Source organism: Protopterus annectens, chromosome 16.part0, assembly GCF_019279795.1.
Source record: "Protopterus annectens isolate FY-2018-M chromosome 16.part0, PAN1.0, whole genome shotgun sequence".
Lineage (NCBI taxonomy): Eukaryota > Metazoa > Chordata > Ceratodontiformes > Protopteridae > Protopterus > Protopterus annectens.
In genome coordinates this window covers 871,076,794-871,101,295 of record NC_056750.1, presented here as the reverse complement: position 1 = coordinate 871,101,295, position 24,502 = coordinate 871,076,794, and the positions used below count along the sequence as shown (strand labels likewise).

At 38.8% G+C, this 24,502-nt stretch overlaps 1 protein-coding gene across 1 annotated transcript in view; it reads right to left on the bottom strand.

The window, feature by feature from the left end:
- NDRG2 (NDRG family member 2) overlaps positions 1-24,502 on the bottom strand; it is a 2,287,731-nt gene that overhangs the window by 776,585 nt on the left and 1,486,644 nt on the right. The window lies entirely within an intron of this gene.

Genomic DNA, 24,502 nt, shown 5'->3' with positions numbered 1-24,502 from the left:
TTGCTTCTTTGTTACGATTTATACATGGAAGTGCACTCATAGCACTGTTTAAGCTCCATGAAGTCTACACTTGCTTCTTTGTTACGATTTATACATGGAAGTGCACTCATAGCACTGTTTAAGCTCCATGAAGTCTACACTTGCTTCTTTGTTACGATTTATACATGGAAGTGCACTCATAGCACTGTTTAAGCTCCATGAAGTCTACACTTGCTTCTTTGTTACGATTTATACATGGAAGTGCACTCATAGCACTGTTTAAGCTCCATGAAGTCTACACTTGCTTCTTTGTTACGATTTATACATGGAAGTGCACTCATAGCACTGTTTAAGCTCCATGAAGTCTACACTTGCTTCTTTGTTACGATTTATACATGGAAGTGCACTCATAGCACTGTTTAAGCTCCATGAAGTCTACACTTGCTTCTTTGTTACGATTTATACATGGAAGTGCACTCATAGCACTGTTTAAGCTCCATGAAGTCTACACTTGCTTCTTTGTTACGATTTATACATGGAAGTGCACTCATAGCACTGTTTAAGCTCCATGAAGTCTACACTTGCTTCTTTGTTACGATTTATACATGGAAGTGCACTCATAGCACTGTTTAAGCTCCATGAAGTCTACACTTGCTTCTTTGTTACGATTTATACATGGAAGTGCACTCATAGCACTGTTTAAGCTCCATGAAGTCTACACTTGCTTCTTTGTTACGATTTATACATGGAAGTGCACTCATAGCACTGTTTAAGCTCCATGAAGTCTACACTTGCTTCTTTGTTACGATTTATACATGGAAGTGCACTCATAGCACTGTTTAAGCTCCATGAAGTCTACACTTGCTTCTTTGTTACGATTTATACATGGAAGTGCACTCATAGCACTGTTTAAGCTCCATGAAGTCTACACTTGCTTCTTTGTTACGATTTATACATGGAAGTGCACTCATAGCACTGTTTAAGCTCCATGAAGTCTACACTTGCTTCTTTGTTACGATTTATACATGGAAGTGCACTCATAGCACTGTTTAAGCTCCATGAAGTCTACACTTGCTTCTTTGTTACGATTTATACATGGAAGTGCACTCATAGCACTGTTTAAGCTCCATGAAGTCTACACTTGCTTCTTTGTTACGATTTATACATGGAAGTGCACTCATAGCACTGTTTAAGCTCCATGAAGTCTACACTTGCTTCTTTGTTACGATTTATACATGGAAGTGCACTCATAGCACTGTTTAAGCTCCATGAAGTCTACACTTGCTTCTTTGTTACGATTTATACATGGAAGTGCACTCATAGCACTGTTTAAGCTCCATGAAGTCTACACTTGCTTCTTTGTTACGATTTATACATGGAAGTGCACTCATAGCACTGTTTAAGCTCCATGAAGTCTACACTTGCTTCTTTGTTACGATTTATACATGGAAGTGCACTCATAGCACTGTTTAAGCTCCATGAAGTCTACACTTGCTTCTTTGTTACGATTTATACATGGAAGTGCACTCATAGCACTGTTTAAGCTCCATGAAGTCTACACTTGCTTCTTTGTTACGATTTATACATGGAAGTGCACTCATAGCACTGTTTAAGCTCCATGAAGTCTACACTTGCTTCTTTGTTACGATTTATACATGGAAGTGCACTCATAGCACTGTTTAAGCTCCATGAAGTCTACACTTGCTTCTTTGTTACGATTTATACATGGAAGTGCACTCATAGCACTGTTTAAGCTCCATGAAGTCTACACTTGCTTCTTTGTTACGATTTATACATGGAAGTGCACTCATAGCACTGTTTAAGCTCCATGAAGTCTACACTTGCTTCTTTGTTACGATTTATACATGGAAGTGCACTCATAGCACTGTTTAAGCTCCATGAAGTCTACACTTGCTTCTTTGTTACGATTTATACATGGAAGTGCACTCATAGCACTGTTTAAGCTCCATGAAGTCTACACTTGCTTCTTTGTTACGATTTATACATGGAAGTGCACTCATAGCACTGTTTAAGCTCCATGAAGTCTACACTTGCTTCTTTGTTACGATTTATACATGGAAGTGCACTCATAGCACTGTTTAAGCTCCATGAAGTCTACACTTGCTTCTTTGTTACGATTTATACATGGAAGTGCACTCATAGCACTGTTTAAGCTCCATGAAGTCTACACTTGCTTCTTTGTTACGATTTATACATGGAAGTGCACTCATAGCACTGTTTAAGCTCCATGAAGTCTACACTTGCTTCTTTGTTACGATTTATACATGGAAGTGCACTCATAGCACTGTTTAAGCTCCATGAAGTCTACACTTGCTTCTTTGTTACGATTTATACATGGAAGTGCACTCATAGCACTGTTTAAGCTCCATGAAGTCTACACTTGCTTCTTTGTTACGATTTATACATGGAAGTGCACTCATAGCACTGTTTAAGCTCCATGAAGTCTACACTTGCTTCTTTGTTACGATTTATACATGGAAGTGCACTCATAGCACTGTTTAAGCTCCATGAAGTCTACACTTGCTTCTTTGTTACGATTTATACATGGAAGTGCACTCATAGCACTGTTTAAGCTCCATGAAGTCTACACTTGCTTCTTTGTTACGATTTATACATGGAAGTGCACTCATAGCACTGTTTAAGCTCCATGAAGTCTACACTTGCTTCTTTGTTACGATTTATACATGGAAGTGCACTCATAGCACTGTTTAAGCTCCATGAAGTCTACACTTGCTTCTTTGTTACGATTTATACATGGAAGTGCACTCATAGCACTGTTTAAGCTCCATGAAGTCTACACTTGCTTCTTTGTTACGATTTATACATGGAAGTGCACTCATAGCACTGTTTAAGCTCCATGAAGTCTACACTTGCTTCTTTGTTACGATTTATACATGGAAGTGCACTCATAGCACTGTTTAAGCTCCATGAAGTCTACACTTGCTTCTTTGTTACGATTTATACATGGAAGTGCACTCATAGCACTGTTTAAGCTCCATGAAGTCTACACTTGCTTCTTTGTTACGATTTATACATGGAAGTGCACTCATAGCACTGTTTAAGCTCCATGAAGTCTACACTTGCTTCTTTGTTACGATTTATACATGGAAGTGCACTCATAGCACTGTTTAAGCTCCATGAAGTCTACACTTGCTTCTTTGTTACGATTTATACATGGAAGTGCACTCATAGCACTGTTTAAGCTCCATGAAGTCTACACTTGCTTCTTTGTTACGATTTATACATGGAAGTGCACTCATAGCACTGTTTAAGCTCCATGAAGTCTACACTTGCTTCTTTGTTACGATTTATACATGGAAGTGCACTCATAGCACTGTTTAAGCTCCATGAAGTCTACACTTGCTTCTTTGTTACGATTTATACATGGAAGTGCACTCATAGCACTGTTTAAGCTCCATGAAGTCTACACTTGCTTCTTTGTTACGATTTATACATGGAAGTGCACTCATAGCACTGTTTAAGCTCCATGAAGTCTACACTTGCTTCTTTGTTACGATTTATACATGGAAGTGCACTCATAGCACTGTTTAAGCTCCATGAAGTCTACACTTGCTTCTTTGTTACGATTTATACATGGAAGTGCACTCATAGCACTGTTTAAGCTCCATGAAGTCTACACTTGCTTCTTTGTTACGATTTATACATGGAAGTGCACTCATAGCACTGTTTAAGCTCCATGAAGTCTACACTTGCTTCTTTGTTACGATTTATACATGGAAGTGCACTCATAGCACTGTTTAAGCTCCATGAAGTCTACACTTGCTTCTTTGTTACGATTTATACATGGAAGTGCACTCATAGCACTGTTTAAGCTCCATGAAGTCTACACTTGCTTCTTTGTTACGATTTATACATGGAAGTGCACTCATAGCACTGTTTAAGCTCCATGAAGTCTACACTTGCTTCTTTGTTACGATTTATACATGGAAGTGCACTCATAGCACTGTTTAAGCTCCATGAAGTCTACACTTGCTTCTTTGTTACGATTTATACATGGAAGTGCACTCATAGCACTGTTTAAGCTCCATGAAGTCTACACTTGCTTCTTTGTTACGATTTATACATGGAAGTGCACTCATAGCACTGTTTAAGCTCCATGAAGTCTACACTTGCTTCTTTGTTACGATTTATACATGGAAGTGCACTCATAGCACTGTTTAAGCTCCATGAAGTCTACACTTGCTTCTTTGTTACGATTTATACATGGAAGTGCACTCATAGCACTGTTTAAGCTCCATGAAGTCTACACTTGCTTCTTTGTTACGATTTATACATGGAAGTGCACTCATAGCACTGTTTAAGCTCCATGAAGTCTACACTTGCTTCTTTGTTACGATTTATACATGGAAGTGCACTCATAGCACTGTTTAAGCTCCATGAAGTCTACACTTGCTTCTTTGTTACGATTTATACATGGAAGTGCACTCATAGCACTGTTTAAGCTCCATGAAGTCTACACTTGCTTCTTTGTTACGATTTATACATGGAAGTGCACTCATAGCACTGTTTAAGCTCCATGAAGTCTACACTTGCTTCTTTGTTACGATTTATACATGGAAGTGCACTCATAGCACTGTTTAAGCTCCATGAAGTCTACACTTGCTTCTTTGTTACGATTTATACATGGAAGTGCACTCATAGCACTGTTTAAGCTCCATGAAGTCTACACTTGCTTCTTTGTTACGATTTATACATGGAAGTGCACTCATAGCACTGTTTAAGCTCCATGAAGTCTACACTTGCTTCTTTGTTACGATTTATACATGGAAGTGCACTCATAGCACTGTTTAAGCTCCATGAAGTCTACACTTGCTTCTTTGTTACGATTTATACATGGAAGTGCACTCATAGCACTGTTTAAGCTCCATGAAGTCTACACTTGCTTCTTTGTTACGATTTATACATGGAAGTGCACTCATAGCACTGTTTAAGCTCCATGAAGTCTACACTTGCTTCTTTGTTACGATTTATACATGGAAGTGCACTCATAGCACTGTTTAAGCTCCATGAAGTCTACACTTGCTTCTTTGTTACGATTTATACATGGAAGTGCACTCATAGCACTGTTTAAGCTCCATGAAGTCTACACTTGCTTCTTTGTTACGATTTATACATGGAAGTGCACTCATAGCACTGTTTAAGCTCCATGAAGTCTACACTTGCTTCTTTGTTACGATTTATACATGGAAGTGCACTCATAGCACTGTTTAAGCTCCATGAAGTCTACACTTGCTTCTTTGTTACGATTTATACATGGAAGTGCACTCATAGCACTGTTTAAGCTCCATGAAGTCTACACTTGCTTCTTTGTTACGATTTATACATGGAAGTGCACTCATAGCACTGTTTAAGCTCCATGAAGTCTACACTTGCTTCTTTGTTACGATTTATACATGGAAGTGCACTCATAGCACTGTTTAAGCTCCATGAAGTCTACACTTGCTTCTTTGTTACGATTTATACATGGAAGTGCACTCATAGCACTGTTTAAGCTCCATGAAGTCTACACTTGCTTCTTTGTTACGATTTATACATGGAAGTGCACTCATAGCACTGTTTAAGCTCCATGAAGTCTACACTTGCTTCTTTGTTACGATTTATACATGGAAGTGCACTCATAGCACTGTTTAAGCTCCATGAAGTCTACACTTGCTTCTTTGTTACGATTTATACATGGAAGTGCACTCATAGCACTGTTTAAGCTCCATGAAGTCTACACTTGCTTCTTTGTTACGATTTATACATGGAAGTGCACTCATAGCACTGTTTAAGCTCCATGAAGTCTACACTTGCTTCTTTGTTACGATTTATACATGGAAGTGCACTCATAGCACTGTTTAAGCTCCATGAAGTCTACACTTGCTTCTTTGTTACGATTTATACATGGAAGTGCACTCATAGCACTGTTTAAGCTCCATGAAGTCTACACTTGCTTCTTTGTTACGATTTATACATGGAAGTGCACTCATAGCACTGTTTAAGCTCCATGAAGTCTACACTTGCTTCTTTGTTACGATTTATACATGGAAGTGCACTCATAGCACTGTTTAAGCTCCATGAAGTCTACACTTGCTTCTTTGTTACGATTTATACATGGAAGTGCACTCATAGCACTGTTTAAGCTCCATGAAGTCTACACTTGCTTCTTTGTTACGATTTATACATGGAAGTGCACTCATAGCACTGTTTAAGCTCCATGAAGTCTACACTTGCTTCTTTGTTACGATTTATACATGGAAGTGCACTCATAGCACTGTTTAAGCTCCATGAAGTCTACACTTGCTTCTTTGTTACGATTTATACATGGAAGTGCACTCATAGCACTGTTTAAGCTCCATGAAGTCTACACTTGCTTCTTTGTTACGATTTATACATGGAAGTGCACTCATAGCACTGTTTAAGCTCCATGAAGTCTACACTTGCTTCTTTGTTACGATTTATACATGGAAGTGCACTCATAGCACTGTTTAAGCTCCATGAAGTCTACACTTGCTTCTTTGTTACGATTTATACATGGAAGTGCACTCATAGCACTGTTTAAGCTCCATGAAGTCTACACTTGCTTCTTTGTTACGATTTATACATGGAAGTGCACTCATAGCACTGTTTAAGCTCCATGAAGTCTACACTTGCTTCTTTGTTATGTTACGATTTATACATGGAAGTGCACTCATAGCACTGTTTAAGCTCCATGAAGTCTACACTTGCTTCTTTGTTACGATTTATACATGGAAGTGCACTCATAGCACTGTTTAAGCTCCATGAAGTCTACACTTGCTTCTTTGTTACGATTTATACATGGAAGTGCACTCATAGCACTGTTTAAGCTCCATGAAGTCTACACTTGCTTCTTTGTTACGATTTATACATGGAAGTGCACTCATAGCACTGTTTAAGCTCCATGAAGTCTACACTTGCTTCTTTGTTACGATTTATACATGGAAGTGCACTCATAGCACTGTTTAAGCTCCATGAAGTCTACACTTGCTTCTTTGTTACGATTTATACATGGAAGTGCACTCATAGCACTGTTTAAGCTCCATGAAGTCTACACTTGCTTCTTTGTTACGATTTATACATGGAAGTGCACTCATAGCACTGTTTAAGCTCCATGAAGTCTACACTTGCTTCTTTGTTACGATTTATACATGGAAGTGCACTCATAGCACTGTTTAAGCTCCATGAAGTCTACACTTGCTTCTTTGTTACGATTTATACATGGAAGTGCACTCATAGCACTGTTTAAGCTCCATGAAGTCTACACTTGCTTCTTTGTTACGATTTATACATGGAAGTGCACTCATAGCACTGTTTAAGCTCCATGAAGTCTACACTTGCTTCTTTGTTACGATTTATACATGGAAGTGCACTCATAGCACTGTTTAAGCTCCATGAAGTCTACACTTGCTTCTTTGTTACGATTTATACATGGAAGTGCACTCATAGCACTGTTTAAGCTCCATGAAGTCTACACTTGCTTCTTTGTTACGATTTATACATGGAAGTGCACTCATAGCACTGTTTAAGCTCCATGAAGTCTACACTTGCTTCTTTGTTACGATTTATACATGGAAGTGCACTCATAGCACTGTTTAAGCTCCATGAAGTCTACACTTGCTTCTTTGTTACGATTTATACATGGAAGTGCACTCATAGCACTGTTTAAGCTCCATGAAGTCTACACTTGCTTCTTTGTTACGATTTATACATGGAAGTGCACTCATAGCACTGTTTAAGCTCCATGAAGTCTACACTTGCTTCTTTGTTACGATTTATACATGGAAGTGCACTCATAGCACTGTTTAAGCTCCATGAAGTCTACACTTGCTTCTTTGTTACGATTTATACATGGAAGTGCACTCATAGCACTGTTTAAGCTCCATGAAGTCTACACTTGCTTCTTTGTTCTGATTTATACATGGAAGTGCACTCATAGCACTGTTTAAGCTCCATGAAGTCTACACTTGCTTCTTTGTTACGATTTATACATGGAAGTGCACTCATAGCACTGTTTAAGCTCCATGAAGTCTACACTTGCTTCTTTGTTACGATTTATACATGGAAGTGCACTCATAGCACTGTTTAAGCTCCATGAAGTCTACACTTGCTTCTTTGTTACGATTTATACATGGAAGTGCACTCATAGCACTGTTTAAGCTCCATGAAGTCTACACTTGCTTCTTTGTTACGATTTATACATGGAAGTGCACTCATAGCACTGTTTAAGCTCCATGAAGTCTACACTTGCTTCTTTGTTACGATTTATACATGGAAGTGCACTCATAGCACTGTTTAAGCTCCATGAAGTCTACACTTGCTTCTTTGTTACGATTTATACATGGAAGTGCACTCATAGCACTGTTTAAGCTCCATGAAGTCTACACTTGCTTCTTTGTTACGATTTATACATGGAAGTGCACTCATAGCACTGTTTAAGCTCCATGAAGTCTACACTTGCTTCTTTGTTACGATTTATACATGGAAGTGCACTCATAGCACTGTTTAAGCTCCATGAAGTCTACACTTGCTTCTTTGTTACGATTTATACATGGAAGTGCACTCATAGCACTGTTTAAGCTCCATGAAGTCTACACTTGCTTCTTTGTTACGATTTATACATGGAAGTGCACTCATAGCACTGTTTAAGCTCCATGAAGTCTACACTTGCTTCTTTGTTACGATTTATACATGGAAGTGCACTCATAGCACTGTTTAAGCTCCATGAAGTCTACACTTGCTTCTTTGTTACGATTTATACATGGAAGTGCACTCATAGCACTGTTTAAGCTCCATGAAGTCTACACTTGCTTCTTTGTTACGATTTATACATGGAAGTGCACTCATAGCACTGTTTAAGCTCCATGAAGTCTACACTTGCTTCTTTGTTACGATTTATACATGGAAGTGCACTCATAGCACTGTTTAAGCTCCATGAAGTCTACACTTGCTTCTTTGTTACGATTTATACATGGAAGTGCACTCATAGCACTGTTTAAGCTCCATGAAGTCTACACTTGCTTCTTTGTTACGATTTATACATGGAAGTGCACTCATAGCACTGTTTAAGCTCCATGAAGTCTACACTTGCTTCTTTGTTACGATTTATACATGGAAGTGCACTCATAGCACTGTTTAAGCTCCATGAAGTCTACACTTGCTTCTTTGTTACGATTTATACATGGAAGTGCACTCATAGCACTGTTTAAGCTCCATGAAGTCTACACTTGCTTCTTTGTTACGATTTATACATGGAAGTGCACTCATAGCACTGTTTAAGCTCCATGAAGTCTACACTTGCTTCTTTGTTACGATTTATACATGGAAGTGCACTCATAGCACTGTTTAAGCTCCATGAAGTCTACACTTGCTTCTTTGTTACGATTTATACATGGAAGTGCACTCATAGCACTGTTTAAGCTCCATGAAGTCTACACTTGCTTCTTTGTTACGATTTATACATGGAAGTGCACTCATAGCACTGTTTAAGCTCCATGAAGTCTACACTTGCTTCTTTGTTACGATTTATACATGGAAGTGCACTCATAGCACTGTTTAAGCTCCATGAAGTCTACACTTGCTTCTTTGTTACGATTTATACATGGAAGTGCACTCATAGCACTGTTTAAGCTCCATGAAGTCTACACTTGCTTCTTTGTTACGATTTATACATGGAAGTGCACTCATAGCACTGTTTAAGCTCCATGAAGTCTACACTTGCTTCTTTGTTACGATTTATACATGGAAGTGCACTCATAGCACTGTTTAAGCTCCATGAAGTCTACACTTGCTTCTTTGTTACGATTTATACATGGAAGTGCACTCATAGCACTGTTTAAGCTCCATGAAGTCTACACTTGCTTCTTTGTTACGATTTATACATGGAAGTGCACTCATAGCACTGTTTAAGCTCCATGAAGTCTACACTTGCTTCTTTGTTACGATTTATACATGGAAGTGCACTCATAGCACTGTTTAAGCTCCATGAAGTCTACACTTGCTTCTTTGTTACGATTTATACATGGAAGTGCACTCATAGCACTGTTTAAGCTCCATGAAGTCTACACTTGCTTCTTTGTTACGATTTATACATGGAAGTGCACTCATAGCACTGTTTAAGCTCCATGAAGTCTACACTTGCTTCTTTGTTACGATTTATACATGGAAGTGCACTCATAGCACTGTTTAAGCTCCATGAAGTCTACACTTGCTTCTTTGTTACGATTTATACATGGAAGTGCACTCATAGCACTGTTTAAGCTCCATGAAGTCTACACTTGCTTCTTTGTTACGATTTATACATGGAAGTGCACTCATAGCACTGTTTAAGCTCCATGAAGTCTACACTTGCTTCTTTGTTACGATTTATACATGGAAGTGCACTCATAGCACTGTTTAAGCTCCATGAAGTCTACACTTGCTTCTTTGTTACGATTTATACATGGAAGTGCACTCATAGCACTGTTTAAGCTCCATGAAGTCTACACTTGCTTCTTTGTTACGATTTATACATGGAAGTGCACTCATAGCACTGTTTAAGCTCCATGAAGTCTACACTTGCTTCTTTGTTACGATTTATACATGGAAGTGCACTCATAGCACTGTTTAAGCTCCATGAAGTCTACACTTGCTTCTTTGTTACGATTTATACATGGAAGTGCACTCATAGCACTGTTTAAGCTCCATGAAGTCTACACTTGCTTCTTTGTTACGATTTATACATGGAAGTGCACTCATAGCACTGTTTAAGCTCCATGAAGTCTACACTTGCTTCTTTGTTACGATTTATACATGGAAGTGCACTCATAGCACTGTTTAAGCTCCATGAAGTCTACACTTGCTTCTTTGTTACGATTTATACATGGAAGTGCACTCATAGCACTGTTTAAGCTCCATGAAGTCTACACTTGCTTCTTTGTTACGATTTATACATGGAAGTGCACTCATAGCACTGTTTAAGCTCCATGAAGTCTACACTTGCTTCTTTGTTACGATTTATACATGGAAGTGCACTCATAGCACTGTTTAAGCTCCATGAAGTCTACACTTGCTTCTTTGTTACGATTTATACATGGAAGTGCACTCATAGCACTGTTTAAGCTCCATGAAGTCTACACTTGCTTCTTTGTTACGATTTATACATGGAAGTGCACTCATAGCACTGTTTAAGCTCCATGAAGTCTACACTTGCTTCTTTGTTACGATTTATACATGGAAGTGCACTCATAGCACTGTTTAAGCTCCATGAAGTCTACACTTGCTTCTTTGTTACGATTTATACATGGAAGTGCACTCATAGCACTGTTTAAGCTCCATGAAGTCTACACTTGCTTCTTTGTTACGATTTATACATGGAAGTGCACTCATAGCACTGTTTAAGCTCCATGAAGTCTACACTTGCTTCTTTGTTACGATTTATACATGGAAGTGCACTCATAGCACTGTTTAAGCTCCATGAAGTCTACACTTGCTTCTTTGTTACGATTTATACATGGAAGTGCACTCATAGCACTGTTTAAGCTCCATGAAGTCTACACTTGCTTCTTTGTTACGATTTATACATGGAAGTGCACTCATAGCACTGTTTAAGCTCCATGAAGTCTACACTTGCTTCTTTGTTACGATTTATACATGGAAGTGCACTCATAGCACTGTTTAAGCTCCATGAAGTCTACACTTGCTTCTTTGTTACGATTTATACATGGAAGTGCACTCATAGCACTGTTTAAGCTCCATGAAGTCTACACTTGCTTCTTTGTTACGATTTATACATGGAAGTGCACTCATAGCACTGTTTAAGCTCCATGAAGTCTACACTTGCTTCTTTGTTACGATTTATACATGGAAGTGCACTCATAGCACTGTTTAAGCTCCATGAAGTCTACACTTGCTTCTTTGTTACGATTTATACATGGAAGTGCACTCATAGCACTGTTTAAGCTCCATGAAGTCTACACTTGCTTCTTTGTTACGATTTATACATGGAAGTGCACTCATAGCACTGTTTAAGCTCCATGAAGTCTACACTTGCTTCTTTGTTACGATTTATACATGGAAGTGCACTCATAGCACTGTTTAAGCTCCATGAAGTCTACACTTGCTTCTTTGTTACGATTTATACATGGAAGTGCACTCATAGCACTGTTTAAGCTCCATGAAGTCTACACTTGCTTCTTTGTTACGATTTATACATGGAAGTGCACTCATAGCACTGTTTAAGCTCCATGAAGTCTACACTTGCTTCTTTGTTACGATTTATACATGGAAGTGCACTCATAGCACTGTTTAAGCTCCATGAAGTCTACACTTGCTTCTTTGTTACGATTTATACATGGAAGTGCACTCATAGCACTGTTTAAGCTCCATGAAGTCTACACTTGCTTCTTTGTTACGATTTATACATGGAAGTGCACTCATAGCACTGTTTAAGCTCCATGAAGTCTACACTTGCTTCTTTGTTACGATTTATACATGGAAGTGCACTCATAGCACTGTTTAAGCTCCATGAAGTCTACACTTGCTTCTTTGTTACGATTTATACATGGAAGTGCACTCATAGCACTGTTTAAGCTCCATGAAGTCTACACTTGCTTCTTTGTTACGATTTATACATGGAAGTGCACTCATAGCACTGTTTAAGCTCCATGAAGTCTACACTTGCTTCTTTGTTACGATTTATACATGGAAGTGCACTCATAGCACTGTTTAAGCTCCATGAAGTCTACACTTGCTTCTTTGTTACGATTTATACATGGAAGTGCACTCATAGCACTGTTTAAGCTCCATGAAGTCTACACTTGCTTCTTTGTTACGATTTATACATGGAAGTGCACTCATAGCACTGTTTAAGCTCCATGAAGTCTACACTTGCTTCTTTGTTACGATTTATACATGGAAGTGCACTCATAGCACTGTTTAAGCTCCATGAAGTCTACACTTGCTTCTTTGTTACGATTTATACATGGAAGTGCACTCATAGCACTGTTTAAGCTCCATGAAGTCTACACTTGCTTCTTTGTTACGATTTATACATGGAAGTGCACTCATAGCACTGTTTAAGCTCCATGAAGTCTACACTTGCTTCTTTGTTACGATTTATACATGGAAGTGCACTCATAGCACTGTTTAAGCTCCATGAAGTCTACACTTGCTTCTTTGTTATTTGTTACGATTTATACATGGAAGTGCACTCATAGCACTGTTTAAGCTCCATGAAGTCTACACTTGCTTCTTTGTTACGATTTATACATGGAAGTGCACTCATAGCACTGTTTAAGCTCCATGAAGTCTACACTTGCTTCTTTGTTACGATTTATACATGGAAGTGCACTCATAGCACTGTTTAAGCTCCATGAAGTCTACACTTGCTTCTTTGTTACGATTTATACATGGAAGTGCACTCATAGCACTGTTTAAGCTCCATGAAGTCTACACTTGCTTCTTTGTTACGATTTATACATGGAAGTGCACTCATAGCACTGTTTAAGCTCCATGAAGTCTACACTTGCTTCTTTGTTACGATTTATACATGGAAGTGCACTCATAGCACTGTTTAAGCTCCATGAAGTCTACACTTGCTTCTTTGTTACGATTTATACATGGAAGTGCACTCATAGCACTGTTTAAGCTCCATGAAGTCTACACTTGCTTCTTTGTTACGATTTATACATGGAAGTGCACTCATAGCACTGTTTAAGCTCCATGAAGTCTACACTTGCTTCTTTGTTACGATTTATACATGGAAGTGCACTCATAGCACTGTTTAAGCTCCATGAAGTCTACACTTGCTTCTTTGTTACGATTTATACATGGAAGTGCACTCATAGCACTGTTTAAGCTCCATGAAGTCTACACTTGCTTCTTTGTTACGATTTATACATGGAAGTGCACTCATAGCACTGTTTAAGCTCCATGAAGTCTACACTTGCTTCTTTGTTACGATTTATACATGGAAGTGCACTCATAGCACTGTTTAAGCTCCATGAAGTCTACACTTGCTTCTTTGTTACGATTTATACATGGAAGTGCACTCATAGCACTGTTTAAGCTCCATGAAGTCTACACTTGCTTCTTTGTTACGATTTATACATGGAAGTGCACTCATAGCACTGTTTAAGCTCCATGAAGTCTACACTTGCTTCTTTGTTACGATTTATACATGGAAGTGCACTCATAGCACTGTTTAAGCTCCATGAAGTCTACACTTGCTTCTTTGTTACGATTTATACATGGAAGTGCACTCATAGCACTGTTTAAGCTCCATGAAGTCTACACTTGCTTCTTTGTTACGATTTATACATGGAAGTGCACTCATAGCACTGTTTAAGCTCCATGAAGTCTACACTTGCTTCTTTGTTACGATTTATACATGGAAGTGCACTCATAGCACTGTTTAAGCTCCATGAAGTCTACACTTGCTTCTTTGTTACGATTTATACATGGAAGTGCACTCATAGCACTGTTTAAGCTCCATGAAGTCTACACTTGCTTCTTTGTTACGATTTATACATGGAAGTGCACTCATAGCACTGTTTAAGCTCCATGAAGTCTACACTTGCTTCTTTGTTACGATTTATACATGGAAGTGCACTCATAGCACTGTTTAAGCTCCATGAAGTCTACACTTGCTTCTTTGTTACGATTTATACATGGAAGTGCACTCATAGCACTGTTTAAGCTCCATGAAGTCTACACTTGCTTCTTTGTTACGATTTATACATGGAAGTGCACTCATAGCACTGTTTAAGCTCCATGAAGTCTACACTTGCTTCTTTGTTACGATTTATACATGGAAGTGCACTCATAGCACTGTTTAAGCTCCATGAAGTCTACACTTGCTTCTTTGTTACGATTTATACATGGAAGTGCACTCATAGCACTGTTTAAGCTCCATGAAGTCTACACTTGCTTCTTTGTTACGATTTATACATGGAAGTGCACTCATAGCACTGTTTAAGCTCCATGAAGTCTACACTTGCTTCTTTGTTACGATTTATACATGGAAGTGCACTCATAGCACTGTTTAAGCTCCATGAAGTCTACACTTGCTTCTTTGTTACGATTTATACATGGAAGTGCACTCATAGCACTGTTTAAGCTCCATGAAGTCTACACTTGCTTCTTTGTTACGATTTATACATGGAAGTGCACTCATAGCACTGTTTAAGCTCCATGAAGTCTACACTTGCTTCTTTGTTATGATTTATACATGGAAGTGCACTCATAGCACTGTTTAAGCTCCATGAAGTCTACACTTGCTTCTTTGTTACGATTTATACATGGAAGTGCACTCATAGCACTGTTTAAGCTCCATGAAGTCTACACTTGCTTCTTTGTTACGATTTATACATGGAAGTGCACTCATAGCACTGTTTAAGCTCCATGAAGTCTACACTTGCTTCTTTGTTACGATTTATACATGGAAGTGCACTCATAGCACTGTTTAAGCTCCATGAAGTCTACACTTGCTTCTTTGTTACGATTTATACATGGAAGTACACTCATAGCACTGTTTAAGCTCCATGAAGTCTACACTTGCTTCTTTGTTACGATTTATACATGGAAGTACACTCATAGCACTGTTTAAGCTCCATGAAGTCTACACTTGCTTCTTTGTTACGATTTATACATGGAAGTGCACTCATAGCACTGTTTAAGCTCCATGAAGTCTACACTTGCTTCTTTGTTACGATTTATACATGGAAGTGCACTCATAGCACTGTTTAAGCTCCATGAAGTCTACACTTGCTTCTTTGTTACGATTTATACATAGAAGTGCACTCATAGCACTGTTTAAGCTCCATGAAGTCTACACTTGGTTCTTTGTTATGATTTATACATGGAAGTGCACTCATAACACTGTTTAAGCTCCATGAAGTCTACACTTGCTTCTTTGTTACGATTTATACATGGAAGTGCACTCATAGCACTGTTTAAGCTCCATGAAGTCTACACTTGCTTCTTTGTTATGATTTATACATGGAAGTGCACTCATAGCACTGTTTAAGCTCCATGAAGTCTACACTTGCTTCTTTGTTACGATTTATACATGGAAGTGCACTCATAGCACTGTTTAAGCTCCATGAAGTCTACACTTGCTTCTTTGTTACGATTTATACATGGAAGTACACTCATAGCACTGTTTAAGCTCCATGAAGTCTACACTTGCTTCTTTGTTATGATTTATACATGTAAGTGCACTCATAGCACTGTTTAAGCTCCATGAAGTCTACACTTGCTTCTTTGTTAAGATTTATACATGGAAGTGCACTCATAGCACTTTTTAAGCTCCATATACAACAATTAAGATGAATGGGAATGGTTACACACATTGCAGCGGATCTACATTATAAGATCGATGGTTGAAAATATCGAACAACATATGGTCGATGTCTTCAAACGTCGCCCTTATAAAAAAAGAAAAAAAAAGAAAAAAGTACCCTAATGGGTTTAAGCAGGGGGGCAAGCTCCCCTGCACCCCCCCCCCACTACTTAAATATATCAACTCCCAAGACTGCACTACATTGCAGTAAATGGAAATCTCCCCTTATGGAGATTTCTATTTACACACTTGAGATTCTGAGCATTCGATATTCTTGTGTCGACAATGTTAGATTTGAAATTGTCGGCTTTCGATAATATAATATAGACCCATTGCTGGAGATGTAATACTGGACTCAAAACAAACTGGTGGCATATTATACTTGAATGTAAATGTATTAAAACATTTTGAGAAAACATAGATCATTTTATTCAATCATTAAACAGTAGATTTCTGCCAGGGATTGTCCTGGTTCTCTCCAGGACATGGGTAGTCCTTGCTAGAAAAATCTTGGGCACAAATGATACATCTCTTATCTAGTATTATATACGGACTTAATGGCTAGGCTTGTAAAGACCCTCGGGTCAGCAGCCTAGTAACATCCTATGAACCGATTATGTAGTGATAAAGTAAAGAACATGTTCTGTTTAATTCTCCTGTACCTAGAGGTCTTATGTCTGATCAGCTTTTCATTGTTTTGGTTAATTTTAGTGATGGCTAGAAAAGTTATCTCTGGGACATGGACACAGAATAAAGAATATCTCTCATGGATTTCATCCAACTTGTGAAGTCAGTAATAACTAAAGAAAAACAGAGCATATCAGAAGAAACTAACTCTAATCACTGGACTAACGTATTGTTACTGTTAGACAAGTCTGAGAAAAATACTACTGCTACCAACTCTTCAACTGTTTAGATTTTTTTGTTTGATGATGTGTTTCCATCCATATTTTTATTTCAGTTTACATTGTTACATTTTAGGATACCTTTCCACTGCAGGCAAACTTATAAATATTGTACATAGTTATTTGATGCCTTTAAGAAACTGATATGCTTCATAAATTGATTTTAGTTACCAGAGCTTTTGATAAGTCCAGACAGGTCACCATTAAATGCTACAATAGCATTGTTTTTTGTTAATTCCTGAGATCAATTAACCTTACTATACAATCTTCATTTGAAAGGTTTTTATCTGTCATAAATAACATTAGAATGTTGCAACAAAAACAAGTTGAACAGTAAAGAAAAAAATGAAAAGTTGTATTCTCAAGTCCCCTAAAGTATTTAACTGTTCAATATACACAACTTTCCTGGGTATGTTTGTTATTAACAAATCAAGAGTGTCATTTTTTGTGTTGGGTATGTTTGTTATTAACAAAGAGTGTCGTTTGTTGTGTTGGGTAGGTTTATTATTAACAAATGGAGTGTTATTTGTTGTGTTGGGTAGGTTTGTTATTAACAAATGGAGTGCTGTTTGTTGTGTTGGGTAGGTTTGTTATTAACAAATGGAGTATTTGTTGTGTTGGGTAGGTTTGTTATTAAGAAATGGAGTGTTTGTTGTGTTGGGTAGGTTTGTTATTAACAAAGAGTGTTGTTTGTTGTGTTGGGCAGGTTTGTTATTAACAAATGGAGTATTGTTTGTTGTGTTGGGAATGTTTGTTATTAACAAAGAGTGTTGTTTGTTGTGTTGGGTAGGTTTGTTATTAACAAATGGAGTGTTGTTTGTTGTGTTGGGTAGGTTTGTTATTAACAAATGGAGTATTGTTTGTTGTGTTGGGTAATTTTGTTATTAACAAATGGAGTGTTGTTTCTTGTGTTGGGTAGGTTTGTTATTCACAAATGGAGTGTTGTTTCTTGTGTTGGGTAGGTTTGTTATTAACAAATGGAGTGTTTGTTGTGTTGGGTAGGTTTGTTATTAACAAATGGAGTGTTTGTTGTGTTGGGTAAGTTTGTTATTAACAAAGAGTGTTGTTTGTTGTGTTGGGTAGGTTTGTTATTAACAAACGGAGTATTGTTTGTTGTGTTGGGTATGTTTGTTATTAACAAAGAGTGTTGTTTGTTGTGTTGGGTAGGTTTGTTATTAACAAATGGAGTGTTGTTTGTTGTGTTGGGTAGGTTTGTTATTAACAAATGGAGTGTTGTTTGTTGTGTTGGGTAGTTTTGTTATTAACAAATGGAGTGTTGTTTCTTGTGTTGGGTAGGTTTGTTATTCACAAATGGAGTGTTGTTTCTTGTGTTGGGTAGGTTTGTTATTAACAAATGGAGTGTTTGTTGTGTTGGGTAGGTTTGTTATTAACAAATGGAGTGTTTGTTGTGTTGGGTAAGTTTGTTATTAACAAAGAGTGTTGTTTGTTGTGTTGGGTAGGTTTGTTATTAACAAACAGAGTATTGTTTGTTGTGTTGGGTATGTTTGTTATTAACAAAGAGTGTTGTTTGTTGTGTTGGGTAGGTTTGTTATTAACAAATGGAGTGTTGTTTGTTGTGTTGGGTAGGTTTGTTATTAACAAATGGAGTGTTGTTTGTTGTGTTGGGTAGTTTTGTTATTAACAAATGGAGTGTTGTTTCTTGTGTTGGGTAGGTTTGTTATTCACAAATGGAGTGCTGTTTGTTGTGTTGGGTAGGTTTGTTATTAACAAATGGAGTGTTGTTTGTTGTGTTGGGTAGGTTTGTTATTAACAAATGGATTGTTGTTTGTTGTGTTGGGTAGGTTTGTTATTAACAAATGGAGTGTTGTTTGTTGTGTTGGGTAGATTTGTTATTAACAAATGGAGTGTTGTTTGTTGTGTTGGGTAGGTTTGTTATTCACAAATGGACTAATGTTTGTTGTGTTGGGTAGGTTTGTTATTAAGAAATGGAGTGCTGTTTGTTGTGTTGGGTAGGTTTGTTATTAACAAATGGAGTGTTGTTTGTTGTGTTGGGTAGGTTTGTTATTAACAAATGGAGTGTTGTTTGTTGTGTTGGGTAGCTTTGCTATTAACAAATGGAGTGTTGTTTGTTGTGTTGGGTAGGTTTGTTATTAACAAATGGAGTGTTGTTTGTTGTGTTGGGTAGGTTTGTTATTCACAAATGGAGTGTTGTTTGTTGTGTTGGGTAGGTTTGTAATTTACAAATGGAGTGTTGTTTGTTGTGTTGGGTAGGTTTGTAATTTACAAATGGAGTGTTGTTTGTTGTGTTGGGTACGTTTGTTATTAATAAATGGAGTGTTGTTTGTTGTGTTGGGTAGGTTTGTTATTCACAAATGGAGTGTTGTTTGTTGTGTTGGGTAGGTTTGTTATTAACAAATGGAGTGTTGTTTGTTGTGTTGGGTAGGTTTGTAATTTACAAATGGAGTGTTGTTTGTTGTGTTGGGTAGGTTTGTAATTTACAAATGGAGTGTTGTTTGTTGTGTTGGGTAGGTTTGTAATTTACAAATGGAGTGTTGTTTGTTGTGTTTTGTTTTTTATGTTAAGAACAGGAATTCACTTCTCAAAGTGCTTCAGAGGAAGCAGCTCATCAACATCTTTTCAGTGTCAGTAAACTGACGGCTTGTAGGTAACAACCTTCCCTCCAGGTGACTGGATGTCTGACACACAGAGGCTGTAGGAATAATCTCCCCTCCAGGTGACTGGATCTCTGACACGTAGAGGCTGTAGGTACAACCGCCACTCCAGGTGAATGGATGCCTGACACGCAGAGGCTGTAGGTACAACCTCCCTTCCAGGTGACTGGATCTCTGACACGCAGAGGCTGTAGGTACAACCTCCCTTCCAGGTGACTGGATGTCTGACACACAGAGGCTGTAGGAATAATCTCCCCTCCAGGTGACTGGATGTTTGACACGCAGAGGCTGTAGGTACAACCGCCACTCCAGGTGAATGGATGCCTGACACGCAGAGGCTGTAGGTACAACCTCCCTTCCAGGTGACTGGATCTCTGACACGCAGAGGCTGTAGGTACAACCTCCCTTCCAGGTGACTGGATCTCTGACACTCAGAGGCTGTAGGGACTACCTCCACTCCAGGTGACTGGATGTTTGACACGCAGAGGCTGTAGGGACTACCTCCACTCCAGGTGACTGGATCTCTGACACTCAGAGGCTGTAGGGACTACCTCCACTCCAGGTGACTGGATGTTTGACACGCAGAGGCTGTAGGTACAACCTCCCCTCCATGTGACTGGATCTCTGACACGCAGAGGCTGTAGGTACAACCTCCCCTCCAGGTGACTGGATCTCTGACACTCAGAGGCTGTATGTACTACCACCACTCCAGGTGACTGGATGTCTGACACTCAGAGGCTGTAGGGACTACCTCCACTCCAGGTGACTGGATGTTTGACACGCCGAGGCTGTAGGGACTACTTCCCCTCCAGGTGACTGGATGTCTGATAAGCAGAGGCTGTACGTACTTCCTCCCTTCCAGGTGACTGGATGTCTGACATGCAGAGGCTGTAGGTAATACCTCCACTCCAGGTGACTGGATGTCTGACACGCAGAGAGTGTAGGGACTACCTCCACTCCAGGTGACTGGATGTCTGACACTCAGAGGCTGTAGGTACTAGCTCCACTCCAGGTGACTGGATGTCTGACACTGCAGTGTGGCACTACTGAGTGAGTTACACTTCAGATATGATGTTAAACGGAGGCCACATCTGCTTGAGTTGATGGTAGCTCAAGCAGATGTAAAATATTCTGAGCCAGCTATGAAAGAGTACAAGTTCCCCTATGTCCTGGCCAAATCCCCTGATAGTAAAAATACCATCTCAGAAAAAGGCCACTAGCATAGTGGGACTTACCTGGTCAGCAAAGGATGAATAAATGCATCATAATATCTTCATCTCTACTGTTGCTACTTCCTTGTGACCTTTTTCCTGTCTACATATCCCATCTCTTTATTATTGTGCTTTTGTTTATCATTAAAACTTTGTCGCTGAGTCTATATTTCTCAGTTCATTTCCATGCAAATTCTGTTTTGACAGTGCACTGCTTTATTGTAACAACACATCTGATAATAGTCAGTCTGCATGTTGGTTTGTTTTATAAATACCACTGAGGTACTTAGATCTATTTGTAGAAACTCACTGTATTGTAACCCTTTCCCTAATGTCCATGAGTGGGACTGAATTTAAAATGGACTCCCCTTGCCCTAAAAGCATGTCAGTACAATCGTCACCAAGCTCTCTTCTTACTAATTTGGATCCGATAACGACTTGCATTTGTTTGTATGTGCTGTCCTCACGGATAAAGCTGCTGCTAAACTGAGCATTCAGCAGCAAAAGCATATTGGTAAACAGCTGTCTCATCTAGCAGTGACTGTAACCATGTAAGGGCTAACTGGTTACTTTTAAAAATAAGACTCAAACAATTGTTAAACTTCTCTGACGTGAAAGCAGATATCACACAGCCATGGCTAACTGAAATTTCCGAGGAGTGAGGACTGGGTACTACTAATAAGTCTGCCACAGACACTAATATCTCCCAAAAGGGGCTTGCCAGAACTAGCTGTTGTTGCACCTATGACAACCTTAAGCTTATCACCAAACAAGTAGATTCATAAGTCCATGCATGAATACTAGGCTAAATGCATTCAAGGGCAATTTTACGCCTAGTAAGTAACTCTTGATCAGAATCAAACCCTGTACCTTATGCCTATGAGGCAAACACCTAACCATTATGATATATCCCGTGGAGAATACATGCATCGATCCTGCTACTGCTCGTACAGTAAGCAAGCTCTCTACCATTTGGCCCAATTCCCATACACTAAGTACTATAGTTGCCTTTGGGAAGAAGACTGTCCTAATTATGACCACATAAATGAGATCCTGCTTAACATCAACTCTGTCATTAGAGAACTAGGTACCTTTGTACTCAATGATAAATGCCATTTGTCCCATGTCTGTTGTGGACACAGATAGCTATTAAATGTCTGACACTCAGTGTCCTAGGTGGATACAGGACATTATTCTTCTTTCCGGAATACCTGGCTAAGCGTAGAAAGGCCCCCAGGTCATTAGCCTAGCAACAATCTATGAATCTATACACTAGCCTTCCGACACCACATATCAGTTATAGTTAGAAAATGCTTCCATTTAATTATCAATGGTATGGCCACCAACTCCAAGGATGCCATAATCCCTCTCTATTCCTTCCTTTTGGGCCAGTCATGGAAGACATTTCGAATGTAACTCTCCAAATAGCTTGATAAAGGAGAAAGACAGCAACATTTTATAACCAAAGAAGAAAGAAAAATACTTCAAAGAACTCTGTTTCCTTAGCTATCCAGAAAAATTTACAACCCTTTTGTTTTCCTGTCTTAAACCAACTCCTACGTGGTCATCTCTTCCTAGTTGTCTATCCCATAAAAGATCTTGCCCTATTAGACCTACTCCATCTCAAAATACTGCTGATGCTAAAAATACTCACTCCAAACACTTCAACCTTTGCTGTAACTGAAGACCTCGTACAGAGAAAGATTTCTCACCCAGACATTTCTGTACCTATGGAACAAGCTCCCCTTACATGTGAAACAATTTAGCACATTGGTCTGCTACAAGTTTTGTTTTGATATTTCGATGGGTTCCTACAAATTAGCCCATGGGGCATGCAGTACGGTCTTCACTGAGCAGGGTGACTAATCCATCTACTGACGTTTGACTTATATAGCTAGGCTGTACATGGTACTAAGGACCTATCAATGTATGAACCAAAGAGGGTGTTTTCTGTAGGCACAGAGAGAAATAGGTAGAAGACGGACTTATTCCATGTACTGCTCAGTAGCTGCAGTGAGATAGAAGTCTGCTTGGTTACCTTTAGCTCAAAACGATGGTGTTATTATGAAAAGTAAGAGCGCAGTTTTGTGGCAATGAAAGACAAAAAAGTACAATGTAATATGGTGAGATGACCCTGTAGTGGAATAAGGTATAAGCATGCTCTAGAAATAGCCATAAAGTAGCACAAATTATCACTTGTACTTGATACAAATGTGCAGTGGACACTGGGTAAGAGCTGTCCAATGCTGGCTTCCACATAGTATTACTCATTTCCATAGTGACCTCCATTTCCTATGACAGACATTTCGCACTAACAGAAGGTTTCTTATGCAGAATGACTTCACCTCCTGGTATTAATGTAAGGACTGCAGGTTCTCTTTGTGAACATATCCACTATGAGAAGATGTGGCATTCAGCAGCCTAGTGGGCCAGATTTCCTTTACGTTTAAATCTCAGTAAACTATCACTCAAAATGTGAAATCATGATGCAAGAAAAAGAAGATAGAATTTGGATTGTAGCAGAGGCTTGGAGGATGAAATGGTTTTAATAATGTTATTTATCAATAAAGACTGCAAAAGTACAATGATGGCTGCTTGGAAACTTATCAGAAAGTTCAGCTCACACAAGTCAAATCATATGGTTGAATAAGCTACAGAAGCCATCAAGCTGAAAGATTCACTATCTCTAGTTGTGGACAGTGTCTTCTTCTGGATAGTTAAGGTAAGAATAAGAGAAGGGAGATAATTGTTGGAGACAAAAGAGGACTGCATTTTAAAGACTCTAGTTTCCTTCTCCTAGATACACCTGATGGAAACAAGGAAGTGAGGAGAAAACAGCAGTGGGCAGCGGAGGCAGAAGGTTACAAGTCCCTCAGCTCAGTTACCTGTTGTGGTTAGTGAATGATGGTTACAACAAAACCTTATCCTTGGTTACCACTTGTTGGTAGCAAAGGCAGACGGGTCTATATTACATCGTCGAACTCACAGGAGTTCGAACGATGTAATATCGAACCTTGAAGTTCAAAACCCAAGAATTACGAAAACACAGAAAAGCTATTTTATTTTCCCAGGCAAAAAAAAAATCGCTGTTCCTGTACAAAAAAAAAAAAAAAATGTACACTTTAAACTTAAACTAATGTAGGGGGGGGCTTTGCTCCCACACCCCCCAACATGGGGGGCTGTGCCCCCCACACACCCCCTACTTAAATATACCAACTCTGAGATCGCACCACAGTGGAGGAAATAGCAAAGCCCCAAAAACAGCCCACCAATTTTTTTCCCTGGGAAAAAAATCAGTGTGTCGTGGCTTCCCTATTGTCGTATTTTGAACCTATGGGTTCGATATTACAACGTTCGGACACCTGTGAGTTCGACGTTGTAATATAGATCCAAGACAGACAGTTAAGAGAAAAC